The 23,434-nt window shown below is 46.6% G+C and overlaps 1 long non-coding RNA gene across 1 annotated transcript in view; it reads right to left on the minus strand.

Moving 5' to 3' along the window:
* Window positions 1–10,949: 10,949 nt before the first annotated feature.
* LOC310835992 overlaps window positions 10,950–23,434 on the minus strand; it is a 201,004-nt gene continuing 188,519 nt past the window's right edge. The window contains exons 2-4 of the long non-coding RNA XR_014559812.1: window positions 13,477–17,704; window positions 12,599–13,160; window positions 10,950–12,487 (exon numbers count right to left, since the gene is read on the minus strand). This is a non-coding gene — a long non-coding RNA (uncharacterized lncRNA). The remainder of the gene's footprint in view (window positions 12,488–12,598; window positions 13,161–13,476; window positions 17,705–23,434) is intronic.

Genomic DNA, 23,434 nt, shown 5'->3' on the forward strand with positions numbered 1-23,434 from the left:
AACTCTATAAACCCATTTTGAATCAATAAGTCTCATATCTGGGGTTTGTGGTACAAGTGACCAAGTGTTATGCTCTTTTAAAGCAGCTATCTCAGAGTTCATAGCTTTATACCAATTTACAGCTTGGTGCTTAGGTAAATTCTGAACATCATTGTAGCTTTTTGGCTCAAAAACCGCCTTATTGGCATACACAGTATTAAAATGTTCATCTGCAAAACGTTGTGGCTTCTGTCTCTTTCTATCTGAACGTCTCAGTCCGGAAGGAGAGTCAGACTTAATGGGACTAAGTGAACTACTAGTTTCAGGGTGTAAATCATCACTGTCAGATTGAAGAGATGCCTGTAGGCCAAGCTCACGGTCAGAAAACTCAAGAGAATCTAACCTCCCCTCGGGTGCCTGTGACTTTAAATCATCAAGCAAATTATCAGATTCAACAGGCTTTTCGTCTTTTTCCATTAATTCAGAAGCATTATTTCCTGCTGCTGCTGCTGCTTCTTCCTTTTCCTCAGTATTATCTATACCATTAGTATCTTGGAAAACAGCAACTCCATTCCAATTTACAGTTTGTATCATGCTTCTGGTAATATGAAATTTGCCAGTTGCTGGGACGTAAATTCTGTACACCCCCTGCTGGTAGCCCATTAATTTTCCCTGAACACTACGCTCACCCAATTTCTGCTTAGCGGGATAATGCATAATTACATCTGAGCCCCAAATACGTAGGTATTTCAGATTAGGGCGTTTTTTAAACAGCTTCTCATAGGGGGTGACATCTAAACCAGAATGATAACTGCGATTTCTAACATAACAAAACACATTAAGCGCTTCAGCCCAAAAATCTTTGGGCAGGTTAGCATCGTGCAGATAAGTTTTAACCCCTGCCTGCAGGTCACACTGCACAACTTCAACAAGCCCATTTTGCCAGGGACTTCGGGGGCATGATAACTCATGAGTAGTCCCCTGCGCTTCCAGGAAATTCTCAAATTCCTCAAACAAATTCCCTGCCCCGGTCAGAAAACAGGTTCTTAATAGCTTTGTTAAAATGCGTTTTTACCCAGTTGCAAAAAACTTTGTACTTTTCAAATGCTTGGGACTTCTCAGCTATTGCATAAGTCCAACAGTATCTACTATACTGGTCTACCAGGGTGAGCCAGTACTTAGAACCTCCTAATGATGGTGGGAGTGGCCCAACTAAATCACAATGTACACGCTCAAATGGCTCAGTTACTTTCCTATCTGAGCACCTACCCTTGCGTGCATCCTTAATCTTATTCTTGCAACAGGATAGACATTGCATAAAGAATTTACATGGTTTTAAGTTGAGGCCATTAACAATATTGTCTTAATTACATCAGCAAAATTCAGATGCCCTAGAAATCTGTGTGCCTCATGGACACACCCGGAATGTGGCCTTACATTCCTCAACCCCTGGCTTGACTGTGCTGCTCTGCAATTTATAGGCGATTGGGAGTAGGTGCGAAAATACAGTCTATATAAACCATCAGAGTCCCGGGCATACAATAGACGTTTGTTCCCCTCAAAAAACTCACACACCGAATTTAAGAATCGCACAGTTATGCCTTGACGAGCAAAACACCTTACTGACAATAAATTGTGCACTGACGGGCAGTAAATGCAGTTCGCTATTGTAATGTTTAAAGAGTCAAGTTTAACAGTACCCCTGCCAAGCGACTGCAAGACTTGCGAATTGGCTAAATGTACATTACCAATTTCCTCTTCGAAAGAAATAAACAAGCTTCGATCGTTGCTCCTGAGTCCACAATAAAAGAATCCCACTTGGCACCTTTAATTTTTTATGATCTGTTGTGCAAGCGTGAAAAGCTCACGGCTCGTTTCTGTCTTTACGGTACGATGTCGGCTGCTGGGCTGACGACCGTGACTGACGAACAGAAACAGATTTTGGAGTACTTTGCTTTCTTTTGGATCTGCAGTCCTTTGCAAAATGTCCTTGCTTATTGCAGAACCAACAACGCTTGGCAGCTTTAAATGCAGTCAGATCACCACACACTTGCATATGGCGTTCCTCATTCTTTCTGGAAATAGGAGTGCTTATGGCACAAGCCTCCCTTCTATCCAACTCGCCCATTAATCTTGCCGTTACCCCTTCCACAGTTAATTGTGCTGGTGGAACGGCAGATATCTGTCTAGCTATGCCATCAAAGTCCTCATTAAGGGAACAAAGAATGATAAAAACATACTGAATATCAGGTATGTCCATGTCCCTTCGAATTAATTCGCAGCGTATTGCCTCCAGACGTCTCAAGTGTGCTGCCAAATCACCACCAGGCTGCAACTTCGTCTGGTACAGCTGTTTGAAAAACGTCAATGCAGACGCTGACTCTTTTCTAACATGCACTGCTGCAAGACTGTCCCACATTTCTTTGGCAGTTTTCTTATTCCTTATATAGATTACTTGCTGGTTGCTGACTGCCAAAGTAATTATCGCCCTGGCTTTTGCATCTCCTTTCGACCAAGCATTAGTTACAGGGTCAGGAGGGTCATCAGTTACATAGGTCCACACTTCTCTAGAGGTCAAAAGCGCCTCCACCCGAAAAGACCATAAACTATAGTTCTCATCTGTCAGCTGTGGGAAGACCAGAGCCTTCTCAGCTTCTGGAACCCGGTCAACCATTCTGGAACTCTTCCAGACCCACAGAACTACACCAACAGGAAAAGGAGTTTTCAAACCTTTCTCAGAGTCCAAAAATATGCAGTCATCCACTCAGCAGCTGGGCTCATAACCAAAGATGTTGGCTATTTGCAGTATGGTAGCGCTGCAGAGAGCTTGCTGGGGAGACCGTGCAATAAAAAGGGACTCAAAAATAACTTAAACAAGGTTTTAATAAGAAAAACAAAAACTCCATTTACACTAACTACATCACCAGACCAGACCACCAACCCATCCCCCAGGGTAATGGGAGAGCTAGGTGCTGCTCCTTATATACTACACCCAAATGCTGACACAGCTTAATCAATACAACTCAGCAGCACCTGCTATGTTTCACAGCTGTAAAGCTGGGTCTTGTTATTTTGCTCTGGCCCTTGCTCTGGCCCCTTAAAGACATACACATCGAGTGGAACAATGATGAACCTTTACATTTAAAGAAGCCATTCAACAGGCACAACTGTACCTTCCCTACACTCAGTCTACAAAGCATGGGACTTGTGGGTTCAGTTGGCAACATCTGTGTGTATGACTATGACATAAACACACTGAAAGGATCAAACTGGATAAATGACCGCATAATAGATGCCTTTCTTGCCTCCAGGGTGATCATGGCCAAAGAGCTAGTCACGATGGAACAATTTTCCCACTTAATTGCCACTTCATGCAGGTATGTCAAAGATTGCCAGTGCAAGCGCTGAAGAACTGTTTGAGATTTAGTGCTAAAGAAAGATGTTTTGATTATTCCAGTAAATGACACAGAAGTCCACTGGATACTGATAGTAATCATTTTTAAAAGGAGGACCATGCTCTACCTAGATTCAAAACATAGATTGAACCACTCTGTGATTGATGCAATAACATCCTTCTTAGCATGTCTGTATGAGATGTATTCAAAATATCCCTATAGTTTTGTGGACTGGTCATTTTTTGCACCAACTGATATACCCAGGCAAGGTAATTCCAGTGACTACGGTCCTTTCACATGTACCATTGCCCATCTGATTGCTTCTGCTGCCCAATTACAGTTCATACAAAAGGATATGGCTGCCATTAGACCCTGGATTACAAGAGAAATAATACAGTACAGTAGGAAAACCTATTTTGAAGGACAAGACAAATATTTTCAAGTGGAAATTGATGCTGTACCTCCCAAGAAGAGACAAATCTTGAAAGAGAGTCACATTACTGTGTCTAGATCATGCCCAGAGGGATGGAAGGATACACTAACCTATTGCTCAGATATTTTACCTTCCTTGTTTGAAGGCTGCTGGTTTTTTGAAGGAAGGGTGCAGGAGGCCCAGTGGTGACCTAACTATGGTTTACTGTGAAGGAAACTGCAAGGACTGGTACCACTGCTTTCCCATAGGCATTGATTCAAAAGATCTTCCAGAGGTTTTCGTGTGTCCAGATTGTCAATCCACTGTGGCCAAATAGATTTTGAAACTGCGAACTGTCATATTCCACAGGTTGGTATAATACAGCAAAATCCAAACATATAGTTTTCATCATCATGGCAGGCATGGTCCTTTTCCATAGTATTCTTATTCACGGAGTTGGCTTTTATATCCTGCTTTTCTCTACTTGAAGGAGTCTCAAAGTGGCTAAAAATCTCCTTTCCCTTCCACCCCCACAACAGACACCTTGTAAGGTAGATGGGGCTGAGAGAGTTCAGAGAGAAGTGTGAGTGGCCCAAGGTCACCCAGCAGACTGCATGTGGAGGAGCGGGGAAGCGAACCCAGCTCACCAGATTAGAGTCCACCGCTTTTAACGACTACACCACAGAAACGCATCTCTTAAAACTCTGGAGCAAGCTGTTCAGTTCAGCCTCATAGTGATACTGATTTGCGGAGGGAAGGTTGGTGTGATGGTTATGGGTGGGTTACTCGTGTGTAAACTGCCTCCACTTCAGTTAGATCGTTTGCTCAACCATGTTTAGGGTTAGAGCTCGCCCTCCGTGACCTGTTAGTCACTTGCAGAATCCGTCAGTGGGCGTTTCTTGAATCTCTTCCAGCATAAAAGCTGTTTGACCCCAAGTCTCCGCCTGTGTTCCCTGCGCGGAACGCGTCTGCACAGGTAAGGGGACAGCAAGGGCGTGCCAGCGCTCTCTCCGCTGGCCTCGGTTGAAGGGTCTCGGAGCCCTGACACCGATTCCTCCATCTCCCTCTCCTCTCTATTGGTGTCACACTGAATTCCTTCCCCCCGACTGGTTCCCTCTCCGGCATCGCTCTGGAGCCCTGCCTCCGCTTTTCTCTCTGATATCAGTTCCCTGACATCCACCTCCCCCCCAGGACCCCCTCCACCCCCGGCCTGACCCGGTGAAGTGACCTTGTCCCCATCTTCAGCCGACGATGCAGGGAACCCTCGAAAGGAGCTGCCGTCATCGTCCGAGGACTCAAACCCCGCTTCCCACCCGCTCCGGTTTCTGACCGGAGGGCCTTCCCAATCTGATTCCTCCTCTCCTGACGATTCCCCTCCTTCCTCTGGGGACGCTGGAAAACCCACAAAATCCTCTTCCTCCTCATCCGTGGTGGCAAATTGCTCCTCCCAGAATCTCTCCAGGGGTTTGGGCTTCCTCTGATACCTGTTGTGGAACTCTTCCACTAGATACCCATCACCTATTTCCCCTTCTGGAACCCACGTGTTTTCTGACTCGGGTTCCCCCTCCCAAGCTACTAGATATTCCACCTGCCGCCCCCGCCATCGCGAATCCAGGATCTCCATTATCTGTTGGTGGTGTTCCCTCTCTTCCAGTGGTGGGTGTCTGAGCCCTTCTCCTCCTACCTCCCGGACCCTCCGCTCCCCTCTGTACGGCGAGAGCAGTGCCCTATGAAATACCGGGTGGATTTTCATGTTGTCTGGCAATTTGAGCCTGAATGCCACCGGGTTGACTTGGTGTGTCACCTCAAATAGTCCCAGCCGTTTCGGACTGAGTTTCTTACACCCACCCTTGAAGGGCAACCCTTGAGTGGACAACCACACCCGGTCCCCCACCCTAATGGTCTCCCCTTCCCGGCAATGTTTATCTGCTTGCCTCTTGTACTCCTCCTTGGCCCTTTCCAGATTCATCTTAAGCTGCTGGTGCAGTGCTTCCATTTCTTCCACAAACTGCTCTGCGGCGGGCACGCTCCACCCCTCCTCCCCCCTCCCGGGAAAGGCCCTGGGGTGACACCCATAATTAGCCAAGAACGGGCTCATCCCCGTGGACACATGCTCCGCATTGTTATGCGCAAACTCGGCCAGTGCTAGCTTATCTACCCAGTCGTTCTGCCTCTCGTTGACGTAACAGCGGAGATATTGCTGCAATATGCTGTTCGCCCTCTCTGCCTGCCCGTTGGTTTCCGGGTGCCTTGCCGTCGAAAATCCCACCTCCACCTGCAATAAGTTCATAAGCCTCCTCCAGAACCTCGAGGTAAATTGTTTCCCTCGATGAGAGATAACCCTCGAAGGAGCCCCATGCAACCTGAAGATGTGAGTAACAAACAGTTGTGCGGTTTCCTCGGCTGTCACCGCATGAGAGCATGCTATGAAATGGCACATCTTGGTTAGCAGATCTACTACTACCATGACTGCTGTCTTACCTCTTGATTTGGGCAAATCTGTCATGAAATCTATCGACACCACCTCCCAGGGTCTTCCCGGCGTGGGCAAGGGTTCTAGTAACCCTGCCGGGGCTGCCCGCTCTCCCTTGGCTCTTTGGCAGCGGTCACACCCCCGTACATACTCTCGTACATCTTCCCTCACCTTCGGCCACCAAAACTCCCTAGTGACCAGTAACATAGTCTTGTGTTGCCCAAAGTGCCCCGATGTAGGGTTGTCGTGAAGCTGTCTGAGCACCCTTTCCCGTAGGGCCCCCCCGGGCACATACATTGCTCCCTTGTAATACAGTAACCCTTCCCTTACCTCGAAGTCTCCCCGGTCTCCCCCATTTTCCCTTAGTTCCCTGATTCTGGTTTGGGCAAATTCATCCTGGCGAATCAACTCGGTTAGTTCTCGTTTCCCAACCAACGCCCCCCCCCCCCCACAAACCCATCGTTCCTCAGGGAACACATGTTGAGCCTCCGGTGGTCCTTCTCCTTCCGTGTACTCCGGTTTCCGGGAAAGCGTGTCTGCTCTCACGTTCTCCTATCCTGGCACGTACTTGATCTCAAAGAAGAACTTGGAGAACTCCTGTGCCCACCGAATCTGTCGCTGGTTGAGTACTCGCGCTGTCCTCCAGTATTCCAAGTTCTTGTGGTCAGTGCAAACCTGGATTTTGTGCTGAGCCCCTATCAGGAGATGTCTCCACTGGCGAAATGCGGCATAAATAGCTAACAGTTCGCGATCGTACACTGTGTAGTTCTGTTCCGATTCATTCAGCTTCCTTGAGAAGAAGGCGCACGGCCTCCATGTGTGTTGGGCTGGTCCCGGCTGGAGTAACACCGCTCCTATCGCTCTGTCCGACGCGTCAGTCTCTAGCCTCATCGGTTTCTGCAGATCCACGTGCAGGAGCTGTTCCTCCGAGGCGAACGCCTGCTTCAGCCTCACGAAGGCTCATTGGGCACCTTCCGTCCAGACGAACTTCTTTTTGCTGCTGAGACAATCCGTGATGGGTGCGGTTAAGTGGGCAAAGTTCTTGATGAACTTCCGGTAGAAGTTGCTGAACCCAAGGAACCTCTGCACATCCTTCCGGGTCTTGGGGGCCTTCCATTCCAGCACCGCCTGCACCTTGCCGGGGTCCATGGCTAAGCCTCTGCCTGACAACCTGTATCCCAGGAATTCCACTTCCTTGGCGTGAAACTGGCACTTTTCCAGCTTGACCCACAGCTGGTGCTCTTGTAGCCTTTTCAGCACTTCCCTGACGTCCTGGACATGCTGTTTCTCATTGTCCGAATAGATCAGGACGTCGTCCAGAAATGCTACGCAGTTCTTGTACAGCAGGGGGCCCAGCACATGGTGCATGAAGCTTTGAAAGCAGGCGGAGCCCGACTGTAATCCAAATGGCATGACTAAGTACTCAAAGGCCCCTAGGGGGGTGAACATGGTGGTTTTCCATTCGTCCCCCTCTCTCATTCTAATCAAATTGTAGGCTCCCCTAAGGTCCAGCTTGGTAAAAATCTTACCCTTCCTTACCCTGGTTAAAATATCATCAATTCTGGGCATTGGGAAGGTCACGGGTTCCGATACAAGGTTTAATTTTCTATAGTCTACGATGAGCCTCGGCTGATCCGAGTTTTTCTTATCCACAAAAAACACAGGGCTGCCCCCCACTGCCTTAGATTCTCTTATAAACCCCCTTTTCAAGTTCTTGTCTATAAAGTCTCGCAACTCCTGCATCTCTCTGTCGGACATGGCATACAGCTTACCCACCGGCAGCTGTGCCCCAGGGAGTAGGTTGATTTGGCAGTCGAAGGGCCTATGTGGCGGCAGTCTGTCCGCTTCCCTCTCGCTGAAAACCTCTTGTAAGTCCGCGTACTGTGGCGGCACCTGCGCTTTCTGCTTCAGCGTGGTTGCTGCCACTCTGGCCAATCTCACCCTGGGCTTCTCCCCCCCTAGACAGTGTTCCAAACAGTGCGCTGACCCGAAGGTGACTGTGCGTTGGTGCCACGCCACCACTGGATCATGGAGCACTAGCCAGCTCATCCCCAGTATTATCGGGGGTCCCGCCAGTGTGGCCACGTGAAAGGCAATGGTCTCTGTGTGCCTGGACACACTCATTCTCATTGGTGGGGTTTGATGTGTCACCTCCCCCCCCCCCCAGCAACTCCCTGCCATCAATCGTGGTCACTTGAAGTGGGAAATCCAATGGCAGCAAGTGGATCTGGTGCTCCAGTGCAAACTCCTTACTAAAAAAATTACAGGAGCTGCCTGAGTCCAACATTGCCTTCACCTTGACTGGGTGTCCATTTGGGAGTTCTAGCATCACCTCTATCGCTATAGAAACCTTGGGTGGGTCAGGTAGGGGCACTTCACTTAGTTGTTTGCTTGGCTGCTGCTCCCCCCTGTGGGCAGTCAAGCGCTGTCGTTTCCCTGCACCTTTTCCTCTGCCCCCTCCTCCTCGTTTCCAGCGGCTCCCACCATCCCTTGCCAAGCCTTTCTTTGTGGACAGACCCTGGCAAAGTGTCCTGGCCGTTGGCAGAGGAAACATTTCTTGGTGCTTTTCCCAGCCTTTCCTTCCCTTTTTCCTCCTTGGTGGGCGCTCAGAACCTCGCGTGCGCGCGTCCCATCGATTTCCATTGGCACCACGTCATCGGAAGGCTGCCTTGGCATCTCAGGAATGCGGTAGTCAGGGAAACGCTCCCCTCTCCCTTCCCGCCTTTCCAAAGCGCGCGCTTCCTGGCGAGAGCCTATCGCCAGCGCCGCTTTAGTCAGCTGATCCATAGTCTCCGGGTGGGGCGCGCGGGAGAGCTCATCTTTAACGGCTGAGGACAACCCCTCCTCAAACAGCATCCGTATGGGCGGGCTGTCCATATCCCACTCGAGCCTGTGTATTAGCATCGCAAAGCGGGACCAGTAGTCTCTAACGGAAAGGTCCCCCTGCTTGCATCTCAACAGCTCCCGTTGGGTCACACTCTCCCCCAATTGGCTTGAATACATAGCGTCCATCGCCTGAAGAAACTTCCGGACGTCCTTCATGGCGGGGTTGTGCGTGGCCATTAGGGGTCTAACCCATTCCCTCGCGCTGCCCTCAAGGTGCCCCACGATATACGCCACCTGTGCTGCCTCGTCAGCAAAGTCATCATGCTGCAGCTGCAAGGCGTACTCTATTTCTGTCCGGAATCCATTATATTCTTGGGGTTTTCCCCCAAATTTGTGTACCAGTCCGGGCACCTTCTTTGCCACTGGGGTGGGTCTCACCTGCGCGTCCTGGGTGCGCCTCTCGTCCAGCCGCGCCATCAGCAGTGCTACATGCCGTTCCAGCTCCTGGTTCCTCTTCACCAGGTCCTGCGCCCCCGCAGCTGGCTCCGCTGCCCCGGCGCCTCCAGTCTGGCTCATGTTTCCACTGCTTACTCACGAGTAACAGCAAGGGACTGACGGATTGCTGTGATGGTTATGGGTGGGTTACTCATGTGTAAACTGCCTCCACTTCAGTTAGATCGTTTGCTCAACCATGTTTAGGGTTAGAGCTCGCCCTCCGTGACCTGTTAGTCACTTGCAGAATCCGTCAGTGGGCGTTTCTTGAATCTCTTCCAGCATAAAAGCTGTTTGACCCCAAGTCTCCGCCTGTGTTCCCTGCGCGGAACGCGTCTGCGCAGGTAAGGGGACGGCAAGGGCGTGCCAGCGCTCTCTCTGCTGGCCTCGGTTGAAGGGTCTCGGAGCCCTGACACCGATTCCTCCATCTCCCTCTCCTCTCTATTGGTGTCACACTGAATTCCTTCCCCCCGACTGGTTCCCTCTCCGGCATCGCTCTGGAGCCCTGCCTCTGCTTTTCTCTCTGATGTCAGTTCCCTGACAGTTGGTGATGAGCAAGATCTGTTCCCATTTCCCAACACAGAGACCATAGAGCAGTTTCTTTTGGGGGCTGAACCTGCAGAGTGTTTGTGTGGCGAGTTCCCTCCTCTCACCAGAGGAAATAAAGACACAAGACACCATAAATTAAGGTTAATGGCCAAAAAATGGCCACAACTTTATTGATTGCAGGAAATGAGCGGTATTGGCCTAGGCATTGGTCCTATCCACTATCCGGCTTCAGGCTGTATGCCTGAGAGGCCGGGAAGGGTTAACACCAGCAGGGGGAGCCCTGCTGATGCACATCATCTAGGCACTCCCCTGGGGTCACCGCTCAGGGGCGTGCCTTGGGCTCTGACCTCCCTAGGCTTCGGACGGGGCCACACCCCCGGAGTCCTTTACCGGACTACCCTTCGCAACTGGGGGAGGTGATGGCGCTCCTCCCCCCCATCCATCTACATAACAATACCCCGACCAATGCCTCACCGCCACTCAAGCAAAAGCTTGCCGCCAATACCCTCAAATCTGCAACCAATCCCTAATCCCTGCAGAAATGTCAGCCAGCCAAACATCGTTCCCCTCATTGGAAAGATGTACGCCATCCCCGCGGTAGAGGGTCTCCTTGCTGAATCGAATGTTGGGGTGGTCGATGACCCGTCCCCCCAGTGACACCACTCTACGAGCCACCAAGCATATTTTCCTGGACTTATTAATAGCAATAGGACATCTGCAATCTCTCCATATGCACCTTTCTAACGGGGAAGACCAAATTATGACTAGATTTGGGTAAGTATTTTTCAATTCGTCAAAATCCCTGTAAATATTCCACATTATGTTTTTTTTTTAAAAAAAATAATATTTATTACTTTTCCAACATTTTAAACACTACAAAAACAAAAAAAAAACAAAAAAGTGCACAATACAATACAATACAAAAACACTACATAACACTAACACATTAAACTAACAAAACAGAACAAAAACAGTTTAAAACACATCAAACAATTTCAATATCTTATCTTTCATTTACTTATTTCAACGACCTCCTCACACCTCCCTTTTTGTATTCCACTTCTGTTAATTGTTTCAGCAATTCCTTTCCATCTTCCTCTGTTTTCTATCCTATAATTATCTCAACATATTCTAACCTTGTTTTTTCCTTTAATACTCTAATAATCTATTTATACTTAATTCCTTATAACATTTCTACTAAAGCCATATAACTTCATTCCCACATTTTTCTAACATTCCTTAATTTTACAGTATTTCTGTAAATAGTCTTTAAACAATTTCCAGTCTTCTTCTACCGACTCTTCTCCCTGGTCTCGGATTCTGCCAGTCATTTCCACCAGTTCCATATAGTCCATCAACTTCATCTGCCACTCTTCCCGGGTGGGTAAATCTTGTGTCTTCCAATACTTCACGATGAGTATTCTTGCTGCTGTTGTTGCATACATAAAAAAAGTCCTATCCTTCTTTGGCACCAATTGGCCGACCATGCCCAGGAGAAAGGCCTCTGGTTTCTTCAGGAAGGTATATTTAAATACCTTTTTCATTTCGTTATAAATCATCTCCCAGAATGTCTTAATCCTTGGGCATGTCCACCAAAGGTGAAAGAATGTTCCTTCAGTCTCATTACATTTCCAACATTTATTATCGGGCAAATAGTAAATTTTTGTAAGCTTGACTGGTGTCATGTACCACCTATAAATCATTTTCATTAAATTTTCTCTTAGGGCATTACATACCGTGAATTTCATACCTGTGGTCCATAACTGTTCCCAGTCAGCCATCATTATATTATGTCCAACGTCTTGTGCCCATTTAATCATAGCTGATTTCACCATTTCATCCTGAGTGTTCCATTTCAACAGCAAGTTATACATTCTTGACAAATTCTTGATTTTTGAATCTAACAATTCTGTTTCCAATTTTGATTTTTCCACCTGGAAACTAACTTTTTTGTCCAAATTGTATGCCTCCATTATTTGGTAATAATGGAGCCAATCCTGCACTTTGTTTTTCAATTTTTCAAAGCTCTGCAATTTTATTCTGTCTCCATCTTGTTCCAGGATTTCTCAATATTTCAGCCATTTGGCCTCCATATTGAGTTTTTTCTGTGCCTTCGCTTCCATTGGTGACAACCATCTTGGGGTTTTCTTTTCTAACAAATCCTTATATCTTATCCAAACATTAAACAATGCTTTTCTAACAATATGATTTTTAAACGCTTTATGTGTTTTTACCTTATCGTACCACAAATATGCATGCCAGCCAAATGCATTATTGAAGCCTTCTAAATCCAACACGTCAGTGTTTTCAAGAAGCAGCCATTCTCTCAGCCAGCAAAAAGCAGCTGATTCATAGTAAAGTCTTAAATCCGGCAGGGCAAACCCCCCTCTTTCTTTTGCATCAGTTAAAATCTTAAATTTTATTCTGGGCTTTTTGCCCTGCCAGACAAATTTAGATATGTCTTTCTGCCACTTCTTGAAACAGTCTGGCAGGGCAAATCCACCTCTTTCTTTGGCATCAGTTAATATCTTAGATTTTATTCGAGGCTTCTTGCCCTGCCAAACAAATCTGGAAATATCTTTCTGCCACTTCTTGAAACAATCCATCTTATCCAAAATTTGCAATGTTTGAAGCAAAAGCAACATCCTTGGCAACACATTCATTTTTATCACAGCAATTCGGCCTAACAATGATAACTTCAAATTTGTCCATATTTCTAAATCCTTTTTCATTTCAATCCAACATTTTTCATAATTATCCTTAAATAAATTCACATTTTTGGCAGTCATATTAACCCCTAAATATTTCACTTTCTTAACCAATGTTAGTCCTGTCTCCTCCTGAAACTTCTCTCTCTCATTCACGGTTAAGTTTTTCTCTAAAACCTTAGTTTTCATCTTGTTCAACTTAAAACCTGCTACCTGTCCAAATTCTTGAATCAGTTCCAATATCCTTTTAGTACTAGATTCTGGCTCCTGTAAAGTCAATACTAAATCATCAGCAAATGCTTTCAGTTTGTACTGTTTAGCTCCCACTTGTATGTTGGTTTCTGCTTCCTTCACTGTGCAGCGAAGTGCTTGTCACGGGACAATGTTTTGCATTCCACAGTCAGAGTACTGTTGGATTTCCCACGGGAATGGGAGACTGGATGTGACGTACACTGGTTTCCTGTTTTTCACTGTTTTCTCTCGGTGTTCTTTGTTTCCGAGGAGAGGAGTTGCTTCTCTGCTCTCGCAGAGGCAAGATGCACGTTGGTAATCTCTCAGCATTGAAGTGTAAATAAAGTAAAGTTAAGCATGTGGCATGTACTGCTCATCCTTCCGCTGTGTATAGGAGTCTGCAAATACAACATTGTATACCTTTAACCTCTTGGTCCTTTCTAATCATATTTAACAAAACCTCAAGGACCAATATAAAGAGCAATGGAGAAATTGGGCAACCTTGTCGTGTCCCTTTCTCAATCTTAAACTCTTCTGTCACTACATTGTTCACAATTAATTTTGTCTTTTGTTCTGAATAAATTGCACCTATACCATTTTCAAAACCTTGACCTACCCCCATCCCCTGTAGATTCTTCTTCATAAAACTCCAAGAAATGTTGTCAAAGGCTTTCTCTGTATCCACAAATATCAAGACTGCCTTAGTATTGATATTCACTTGTAGTTTTTCTAGAATATTAATTATATTCCTCATGCTGTCAGACAAATGTCTGCCCGGGAGAAAGCCCGCTTGGTCTTTATGAATTTCTTCTACTAACATCTTTTTTAATCTTTTAGCCAAAATGTATGCAAAAATTTTGTAATCTACATTAAGCAGCGATATGGGGCGGTAATTCTTGAGCTGTGTCTTTTCAGTCTCTGTTTTCGGTATAAGTGTAATATAAGCTTCCTTCCACGACTCTGGTGCCCTTCTCCCTTCCAATATTTCATTACAGACTTCCTTCAATGGTTGTATTAACCATTCTTTCAAAGATCTGTAATATTTTGAAGTCAAACCATCTGGTCCTGGAGATTTACCTAATTGCATGTTCTGGATGGCCCCTTCCACCTCCTGGTCCGTTATTTTGTGATTCAACATTAGCTGATTTTCCTGAGAGATTTTGTGTAGTCCATTTATTTTCAAAAATCGATCAATATCCATTTCTTTCTGCGTCTCCTGTGTATAAAGTTGTTTAAAATACCTCTGAAAACACTTCCTGATCTCCACTGGGTTCTGTATATTCTTTCCTTCCACTTCCAAATTCGTAATAGTATTGAGTTTTTGTCTTTTTTTCATTTGCCAGGCCAACAATTTTCCACACTTATTTGCCGATTCAAATGACTTTTGCCTCATCTGTTTAATCTTCCATTCTATTTCCTGATTCATCAGCTTCGTATATTGTACTTGGTATAACTTTATCTCTTTCCGGATCTCCTGTGACTTTGGTTTTGCTTTCAATTTCTTCTCTCCTTCCTTTATTTTCCCCAGGATTTTATCCTTTTTTTCGTTCTGAGTTCTCTGCTTAATTGCATTCTGTTGTATTAAGAATCCTCTCATAACTGCTTTACTTGCATCCCAAATTACTCTTTTTTCCACTGTAGTATTCATATTTATCTCGAAATAGTCTCTTAGAGTTTTTTGGGCCTTCTTGGTCACCTCTTCATTCCTGAACAAAGTATCGTTCATCCTCCATCTAAAGGAACCAATTGGCGTCAATTTCATTTCCATCTTCACAGCATTATGGTCAGAACAAGTTTTGGGGCAAATCTCCGCTTTGCTGATCTTCGGAGCCAATCCCCTGGTGACCCAGATTTGGTCAATTCTTGTCCATGTCATTTTAGCCTCAGAGAAGAAAGTTCCCTCTCTTCCCAGAGGGTTCTTCATTCTCCAAATGTCAACTAAATCCATATTTTCAGTCATGTCAAAAAAGGTTTTTGGTAGTCTACCATCTTTGGTGACTACCTGTCTCTGTGCCTTGTCCATATTTGTAGACACCACTCCATTCATATCTCCCATCAAGATCATATTATAGTCCATATAATCCATCAGAGTCTCGTGTAGCTTCTTAAAGAACTCCGATTTTCCTTCATTTGGTGCATAAATACCTACAATCAAGAATTTCTCTCCTTGTGATTGAATTTCAATTGCAACAAATCTTCCTTTGTCATCTTTAAATATGAATTTCGGTGATAGGCTCTCCTTTGCATAAAGGACCACTCCTTTTTTTAAAAAACTTTATCTGATGAGATAAATTCTTGGCCCAGTCTTTTATTACTCAATATCTTCCTGTGTAGCCTTATCACACGTGTTTCTTGCAAACAAATGAAGTCCAAATGTTCTTTTCTCAATAAATGAAAGACCCTCCGCCTTTTTTCTGGAGAATTTAATCCATTCACATTCCAGCTCGAAACCTGCAACGCCATCGTGTAGTTACGCTGATATTCCTCCAACTGCACCCAATGCTTGCTCTTCTTCTGTTGGTGGTGGTGGTGACACGTTCACTGGGAGATCCAATCCAAAGGATAATGCTGATATATCCAATATTCCCCTATTTGGTGATCTTCTATCCGATGCTCTTGGCTCTTTTCCAAGTCCCTTCTGTGGATCTTCTTCGTATTTATACAAAAACTTTACTTTATCTTCTACTGATCTTATTTTTATTTTCCTTCCTTTGAAGCTGAAGGATAGACCTTGGGGAAACTCCCACCTAAAGATGATTTTATTCCTTCTCAGCAGGGCAACCACATCTCCATAGTTAGGCCTAAGATCCAAAAGATATTTTGGGACGTCTTTAAAAATTTCCACTCTTGACTGTTGTACTTCCAAAGTCTTCTGGTAGTGCCAACCCAAAATTCTGTCTCTCTCTTCTTTAGTTCGAAGGGTGATCAAACAGTCTCTTATTCTATTCTTCTCTTTTTCCCCTCCTCTTCCAAGTCTAAAGGCCCTCACAATTCTAAACTCTTCTTGACCCAAATCCAAGTCCCAAAAGTCAGCAAATTCCTGTGTGAGAAAGTCTACCAAGCTTTCCTTCTCCAATTCAGGTAGGGCTCTGATCCTCAGATTCGTCTGTTTTTCTTTAAGTTCAATCATAGCAAGCGTCAACTTATGATCATCAAGTTGCCTCTGTAGGGCTGGGACTCTCTCTCTCTCTCTCTCTCTCCAGTTGTGTTACTTTACATTCCGCAGCAACGGCTTTCTCCCTAGCGTCCTCCGCAGTCTGCCGTATCAAAGTAGATTCCTGTATCAATTTCTGGATGGTTTCTGTATTGGTATTCACCTTTTGTCCCAGATTATTTATACTTTCTTTATTTAAATCAATTTTAATAGTTGCAGCATCCACTTTCACATTTGTCACGTCTGCTTTCTTGTGAAGCTGTTCCAGTGAATCTTTTATCTTATTTAATGCAACTGCTAAGGCCTCTTCTGTCGAAATTCCTCTTGGTTTTGAGTGTACCGGTACAGAAGCAGCAGCAGAAGAAGCAGGGGGGCCTGATGTTGAGCCTCTCCTGGGTTGCTGCCAAGTCCTCCCAGACCTTAATGTTTTTTCAGCAGTTGACTGATTTGTTTTTTCCTTTCCATTTGCCATATCACTTAAAAGATTCAAGGTCAGTCCCAGAGTCTCACAGTTTTTTATCTTGCAGCTGGAAATTCCCCTAGCTCAGCTCTTATAAAGCAACCAGTTTCAAAGGTTTCCACTAGGGGGAAACAGTTTCTATTTATATTAGTCAGTAATGTCCTCTTTTAAACACAGTTCAAACAATCCAAAGTTAGTTTCAGTTTTCAGTTACTTTTACTCCTTTTTAAAAGCAGCCGGAGACAGTAGAAACAATGTATTTCTCTTATTAGCTAGCTGTCAATGAACGTTCTAAACGCTGTCAATGAACATTCCAAAAAATGTCAGTCCTGCTAGCAGCCCGTTTCCAGGGTCAGAGCGGCGGTATTTTAGCTCTCTTCGCTCTCTCCTGCAGGCATACTCAGTCCACAACTTCCCCCCCTCTTCTCCTGCCTCCAAGGGGGGTTTAATGTTCTTTAGCAATAGAAATTTAGTCTTTTACAATAGGCTTTCCAAGACTTCAGCTTGCAGCCTCATTGCTTCAGTCTATTTACAAAAGGGGAAGGCGGACTTCCTGTATTGAACCTCCCCGTTACGATACCAAATTAGACGTTTAAAAATCCAATTCTCCTGCTTCAGCTCTACTCATGGGTAGTTACTATGAAGTCAAATTGTCCACAGGAAAAAGTCAGCGCTCTCCGGCAACAGCTATGCGGCTTCGCTCCATGGAAGAAGCAGACGATTCGAAGCACCGCGCCGCTCACCCCACGTCGCTCAAGACCCCCGAAACCGGGTTTCCCCGCGAGTAAGGGAGGCGCAAAGGGTGCCCGCCAAATCCCACGCTCACAGGCTTCTCCTGCCTGTGATTTTTTGCGGGTCTCCGCCTTCGCCGTGGCAGCCAGACCCAGATTCCCACGGGGCAAATTCCTCCCGATCAGAGGAATTCTGCCATTACCGGAGGCACCATCCCGGAAGTGGAAATCCGATGCTTATAAAGGCTACATTCGTTAGCATGCTCTGAACTTTCTTGCATTACCTCCACTTACCTGTCTTTTTCTTTCTTTTATCCTTAGCCGTCTTCAGAAAAAGTGTTTGGATCTGCGGCCACAGTATAGTTCACTGGGCCTGCGTACGGTCTGCAAGCTGCAGCCTCACCCCTAATCTCGGGCTGCCATCTGGGATGCGAGTTTCCTGGTTTTCAAGGCGAGGCATGCGTTGGGAGGAGCTCATGCCATTGCTGAGGGAGAAAGTTGCCGCGTTTGGCCCCCCTGACATCCTTATCCTTCAACTGGGGGAGAATGCCCTTGTTGGAAGAAGTAGTGCAGATTTGTTGTGGAACATAAAAAGAGACTTGGATGAGCTTGCTGCCTTGTGTCCTGGAACAACGGTGTTCTGGTCCTCCTTCCTAAAGAGAATAGTTTGTCACGGTGCGCAGAACATTATGGCCATGGAAAAATCCAGGAAACTCTTAAATCGCTCAGTAGCCTGCTGGGTGCGCTTCATGAATGGCCGAGTCATTTCTCATGACCGTATCCGGATTGGCAATCAGGCCTTGTTCCGGAATGATGGGGTTCATCTTTCAGATCTGGGGAACGGCATTTGCTTAAGTAGCATCATCAGCAGTATCAGGGATTGGTTACAGCTGTGAGGGTGCGGCGAACCTTTTGGGCTCGGGTGGTGGTTAGGCATTGGAATGTGTTTGTGGTGGTGGAAGGGCTAGGTGTGGCCATCGCCAACGCCTTCAATTTTGGGTATTCCGTTAAAGGAATCCGGCGGTCGTGGATCCTGTCCGATGCCTGTGTGGCGGGGGGCCATGGCACGACCCTCGGTGACATCGGGGAGAGCTTATAGTTGGATTAGCATCAACGGGCTCCACCTACTGGTGAATAAACCCCCCTTTTTAGACTCTGAGTGGGTGGAGTCAAGTCACGTGATCCAATGCCTAAGCCAATACCTTTTCACTTGCTGTAATCAATAAAGTTGTGGCCTTTTCTTGACCCATTAACCTTATATTACGTGTCCTTGTGTCTTCATTTCACTAAGCGGGGATCGGGTCCTCAAACCACAACTATCATAGCTCCAAAAGCAAGGAACCTACTCAGCGCTCCCATGCCTGCTTTGCTTTAAGGTTAGGTGTACTCTCCCCCTTGCTCTCTGCTTTACTTTCACTGTGAGTTCTATAGGAAAATTGTCATTCTCACTTTTCTAGTTTTTTAAAAACAGTTGGGGAATCTTTCACTCTTCAGATCAAGGTGTGGACTTATGATAGAATTTGCTGCCAGCTTGAATAGTAATTTTGCTGTCTGAAGTAGCATTTATATATTCTGTCACTTTTGTTTCATATAATAAACCAAGCTTTATTCCTTTGTGCAATAACTTCTATCGGTATAGGTTTAAGGGTAAAACACATATTCGTAAATGAACACACGTTATAACTCCAGCAAAAGATCCCAAACCTCTCTGAGCTTTCGTGTGCAAAAGTGTGTATCTGAAGAAGTGTGCATGCACACGAAAGCTCATACCAAGAACTGACTTAGTTGGTCTTTAAGGTGCTACTGGAAGGAATTTTTTTTGTTTTGACTAGGTAAAGAGGAAGAACACTAGAACAATGGGGTGGGGAGCACCTCCAGAATATATTTTGTGGGAGTGCAAGTGCATACTGGAAAATTTAGGTGTGCACAATTAAAGTGGGATTAAAGAACTCTGTTGCCCTGGTGCAACAAATCTACTTTAAAACAAAGCTTCACTTTTTTGAAGTTAGGAAAGTGGTGGGAAAATGCACTGAAAGTGCAGCGTTAAGAAATGACTAATGGAAAGACATAAACTTCCTGCAAGCAAATCAAGATGGATGTTCAATAAAGACAGGCATTGTCTAACCTCTGTGTAAGTTTTGTGCAAGCAGATCAGGGCAATTGCTCGGTAAATATGTTGTCTCGAGGAGCCCAGGCAGATGGAGAGATAGGAAACCAGTGGCTCTCCCCATGCTGTTGGACTACAATTCCCATTATCCCCTTTACACTAGCTGTATTAGCTGGGGCTGATGGGACTTAAGAGTCTGGCGGGCCACAGTTTTTCCTGTCCCTGGACAAGGCTATCATGAGCTGCTTTGCAGTTCCATGGGCATTGCAAGACCTACTGAACTGCTAAGTTCCAGCACTGGGTGCTCTCACACCATCCATGTAGGGACCATGTGCTCACGGGAGAGGTTCAGGCAAGCAAAACTTGGAACACACTGGGCCTATGGTCCACCTTCCATTACACATCACTCAAAAAAAGGAGAGAGAGCTTAATTTACCTGGTCATGTACAGAACTAGATCTACATGGTGAGGATTCGAATCATTCTCAGGGTTGACTTTCCCAGCCCTTTTGCAAATGCTGATGATTGAGGAAGTGATGTTGGTAAAGATGTCAATGCCTTCTTAGAGAGAGGGTGTTAACTGAGGCCACTTTAGTCTCAGGGGTGCCCTTGTAAAACTCAGCAGGGAGGAGGATAGGCACAAACAAGAATTAGTTGTCTCTGGTTTTCAATGGCTATGGCTCTGCTTACCATGGACTGGGGCTCCACCTACTGTTTGGGCTCCTGGGCTCCCCTTTCCCATCCCAATGGCCAACAACCACCCAATTAGGGACATCATTCATGAGTTGGATTCATTTCATTTACCGTTCACGAGTTATTGATCCTAGCTTGGCCCATGGCTCACTTTAATATTTTAATCTAAGTGCTAGTTTGTTCCTGCCTGAGGAGGGTTCTGGATCTGATTGCACACAGATCCATATGAGCTTACTAGGCCAGGAGGTTCCCAGTAGGGCACTCTACTGACAAAAGTCCCTAGAACCTGATGCACTTAGGAGACGGACTCACTGTGTGAGAGGTCCCTATGGAGGGTGTCATGCGCCAGGGCCAACTAAAACCTGGAGCTAACTAGGGCTGGGTGATATCTGCTTTTCAACACTGATGTATCACCAGCCAAACATTGTGATATAGTTATATATAATGATGTCTGAAAATGAAGAGGAAGGAGAACTTCAAAGCGGTTTGAACTATCTCAGTGCAGTAGCCAGCCAGCCCTCCACAGCCATTCCTCTTTTGTACCACGTTGTATCTTCCATCTGCACTGATGGGACAGCATATACCGACAGTATCACCTCACCTCAGCGCCTCTCACTGCCCCCAAGCAGATGCACCAGTTCCCTTCTAGTCTTGCTGAAGCAGCGGCAGCGCCCATCTGGCCGCCCGGTCCTTCAGTAGGTTGATCAGAAAATGTACCTTGGTGCAGTCATTGGGGAAGTTCCAAGCATGCCCTGATGTACAGCTTGGCCTGGGAGAGAAACATAGGGAAGTTTGCCGGGGTTCCATCAAATTTCTCTGGCAGCACCACCGGGTACTTGCCGGTAGCAGAAGCGTCGGCACCAGGAGCCGGCAGGGTGTCCAAACACTGTTGTAATGCAGTGACAGTGTTGCTTAACTGCTGGATGGTATTGGCCATGGTTTGGTTGTCGTGGGCCAATGCCACCAGTGCCGCCACCAGGTCAGCCATGGCTTCCGAATTTGCCCGAATGCACCCCCAGGAGGGGGGGAGTGTGGGTTTGGCAGGAACAAATTGTGTTGGGCCCGAGGGTAACCCGAGCAATGCAGTCCAGGTCCGGTCCCGAATCCAAGGGTTCCCTGAGGAGTCAGTCAAACAGGGACAAGGAAGGACATGAGGTAGGAAACCAGGCAAGGTGAGGCACAGGATCACAGGCAGGTTCTGGGAAACAGCAATATTGTTCCCACAACCTGGGGCAGGGTCCAGCAGCCTTTTATCTCTGTCGAGGTAACAACCGGTCCTGATCCCCCAGCGACTCACCTCCCTGTCTCGCCCGAAGGCAAGCATTCCTCCTGTGAGTACTCAGGTCTCTCATTCTCTCAGACCTCAGTCTCTACAGCTCGGGAGATGTCAGTGGGTTACTAGACCCAGAGGCCGCCTCAGCCTCCCCTGACCCAACTGGTAGTGGAGCAGCTGTAAGTGATGGCCCAGCTGGAGGCAACGAGGTAATCCCCGCATCTGGAGCCAGGGCAGGCTCAGGCCCCTGACTCGGCCCAGCTGGTGCTTGTTGCAGGGAAACCTGTGCAGACTGGGACTCTTCAGAATCAGGCCCCAGACTAGGTTTAGCTGCTGACTGAGGCAAAGGATCCGGTGTGGACTGAGACTCCTCTGGCTTCGAGTCTGAACCCGAGTCCATGGCCATTACAGTTCCCAACCATGGATCCTCGTGGATACTCAGGGTTTTTGCATTGGACCACGCCTAACTCACCGTCAGATCACATGTCACAGCCAGGGGCACAGTGTGCACATAAACAAAAAACAAAAAACAGGATCCATGGCGTCCTGGCAACGCAGTAGGCAAAAAAAGTGGTTTCGAAGCACATATCCTCATGGATCCTAAGGGTTTTGCATTGGGGCAAGGCAAACTGACCATCAAATCAAACATGTCCATGGACACAGCCTGCAAACCAAAAAAACGAGCCTATGGCTTCCTGGCAACACTGTGGGCCAAAAACAAATTTCCAAACCATGGGTCCTCATGGGTCCTCAGGGTTTCTGCATTGACCACCACAATTCACAGTCAAATCACACGTCATGTCCATGGCCACAGCCAGCACACACAAAAAACAGGATCCACGGCTTCCTGGAAATGCCGTGGGCCAAAAAGGACATTTTGAAGCATGGATCCTCATGGATCCTCAGGGTTTTTGCATTGGTCCACCCATAACTGACCATCAAATCACATGTCATGTCCTTGGTCACTGCCTGCACACAAAAAAATTCGGATACATGGCTTCCAGGCAACACCATGGCCCAAAAACGTGGTTTCGAAGCACGATTCCTCATGGATCCTCAGGGTTTTTGAATTGGGCCACCCCAACTCACCATCAAATTGCATGCCATGTCCATGGGCACTGCCTGCACCACAAAAAACACGGGTCCAATGCTTCCTGGAAACACCGTAGGCCAAAAACATTTTTCCAAACCAGGGATCCTCAGGGTTTTTGCATTGGGCCACCCGAAGGTAAAAGGTAAAGGTAAAGGTACCCCTGCCCGTACGGGCCAGTCTTGACAGACTCTGGGGTTGTGCGCCCATCTCACTTAAGAGGCCGAGGGCCAGCGCTGTCCGGAGACACTTCCGGGTCACGTGGCCAGCGTGACATCGCTGCTCTGGAGAGCCAGAGCCGCACACGGAAACGCCGTTTACCTTCCCGCTGGTAAGCAGTCCCTATTTATCTACTTGCACCCGGAGGTGCTTTCGAACTGCTAGGTTGGCAGGCGCTGGGACCGAGCAGCGGGAGCGCACCCCGCCGCAGGGATTCGAACCGCCGACCTTTCGATCGGCAAGTCCTAGGCGCTGAGGCTTTAACCCACAGTGCCACCTGCGTCCTGGGCCACCCGAAACTCACCGTCAAATCACACATCAAGTCCAGGGGCACAGCCTGCACCTCAAAAAACTCGGATCCACGGCTTCCTGGTCATACTGTGTTCCAAAAACATGGTTTTGAAACACAGATCCTCGTGGATCCTGACGCTTTTTCCAATGGGCCGACCAAAATTCACCATCACATAATAATAATAATAAATAATCATAAATTTTATTTATACCCCGCCCTCCCCAGCCGAAGCCGGGCTCAGGGCGGCTAACAACAATCAAGTAACCCAACATTCCAAAAACATTTCATTATAAAAAATTAATTAAAATCAAATTGATGGCAACCGTTAAGCAAAATTCTGTGCAGATTGTC

This window comes from Podarcis gaigeae (genome assembly GCF_964106915.1).
Source record: "Podarcis gaigeae genome assembly, chromosome: W".
Taxonomy (NCBI): Eukaryota; Metazoa; Chordata; class Lepidosauria; order Squamata; family Lacertidae; genus Podarcis; species Podarcis gaigeae.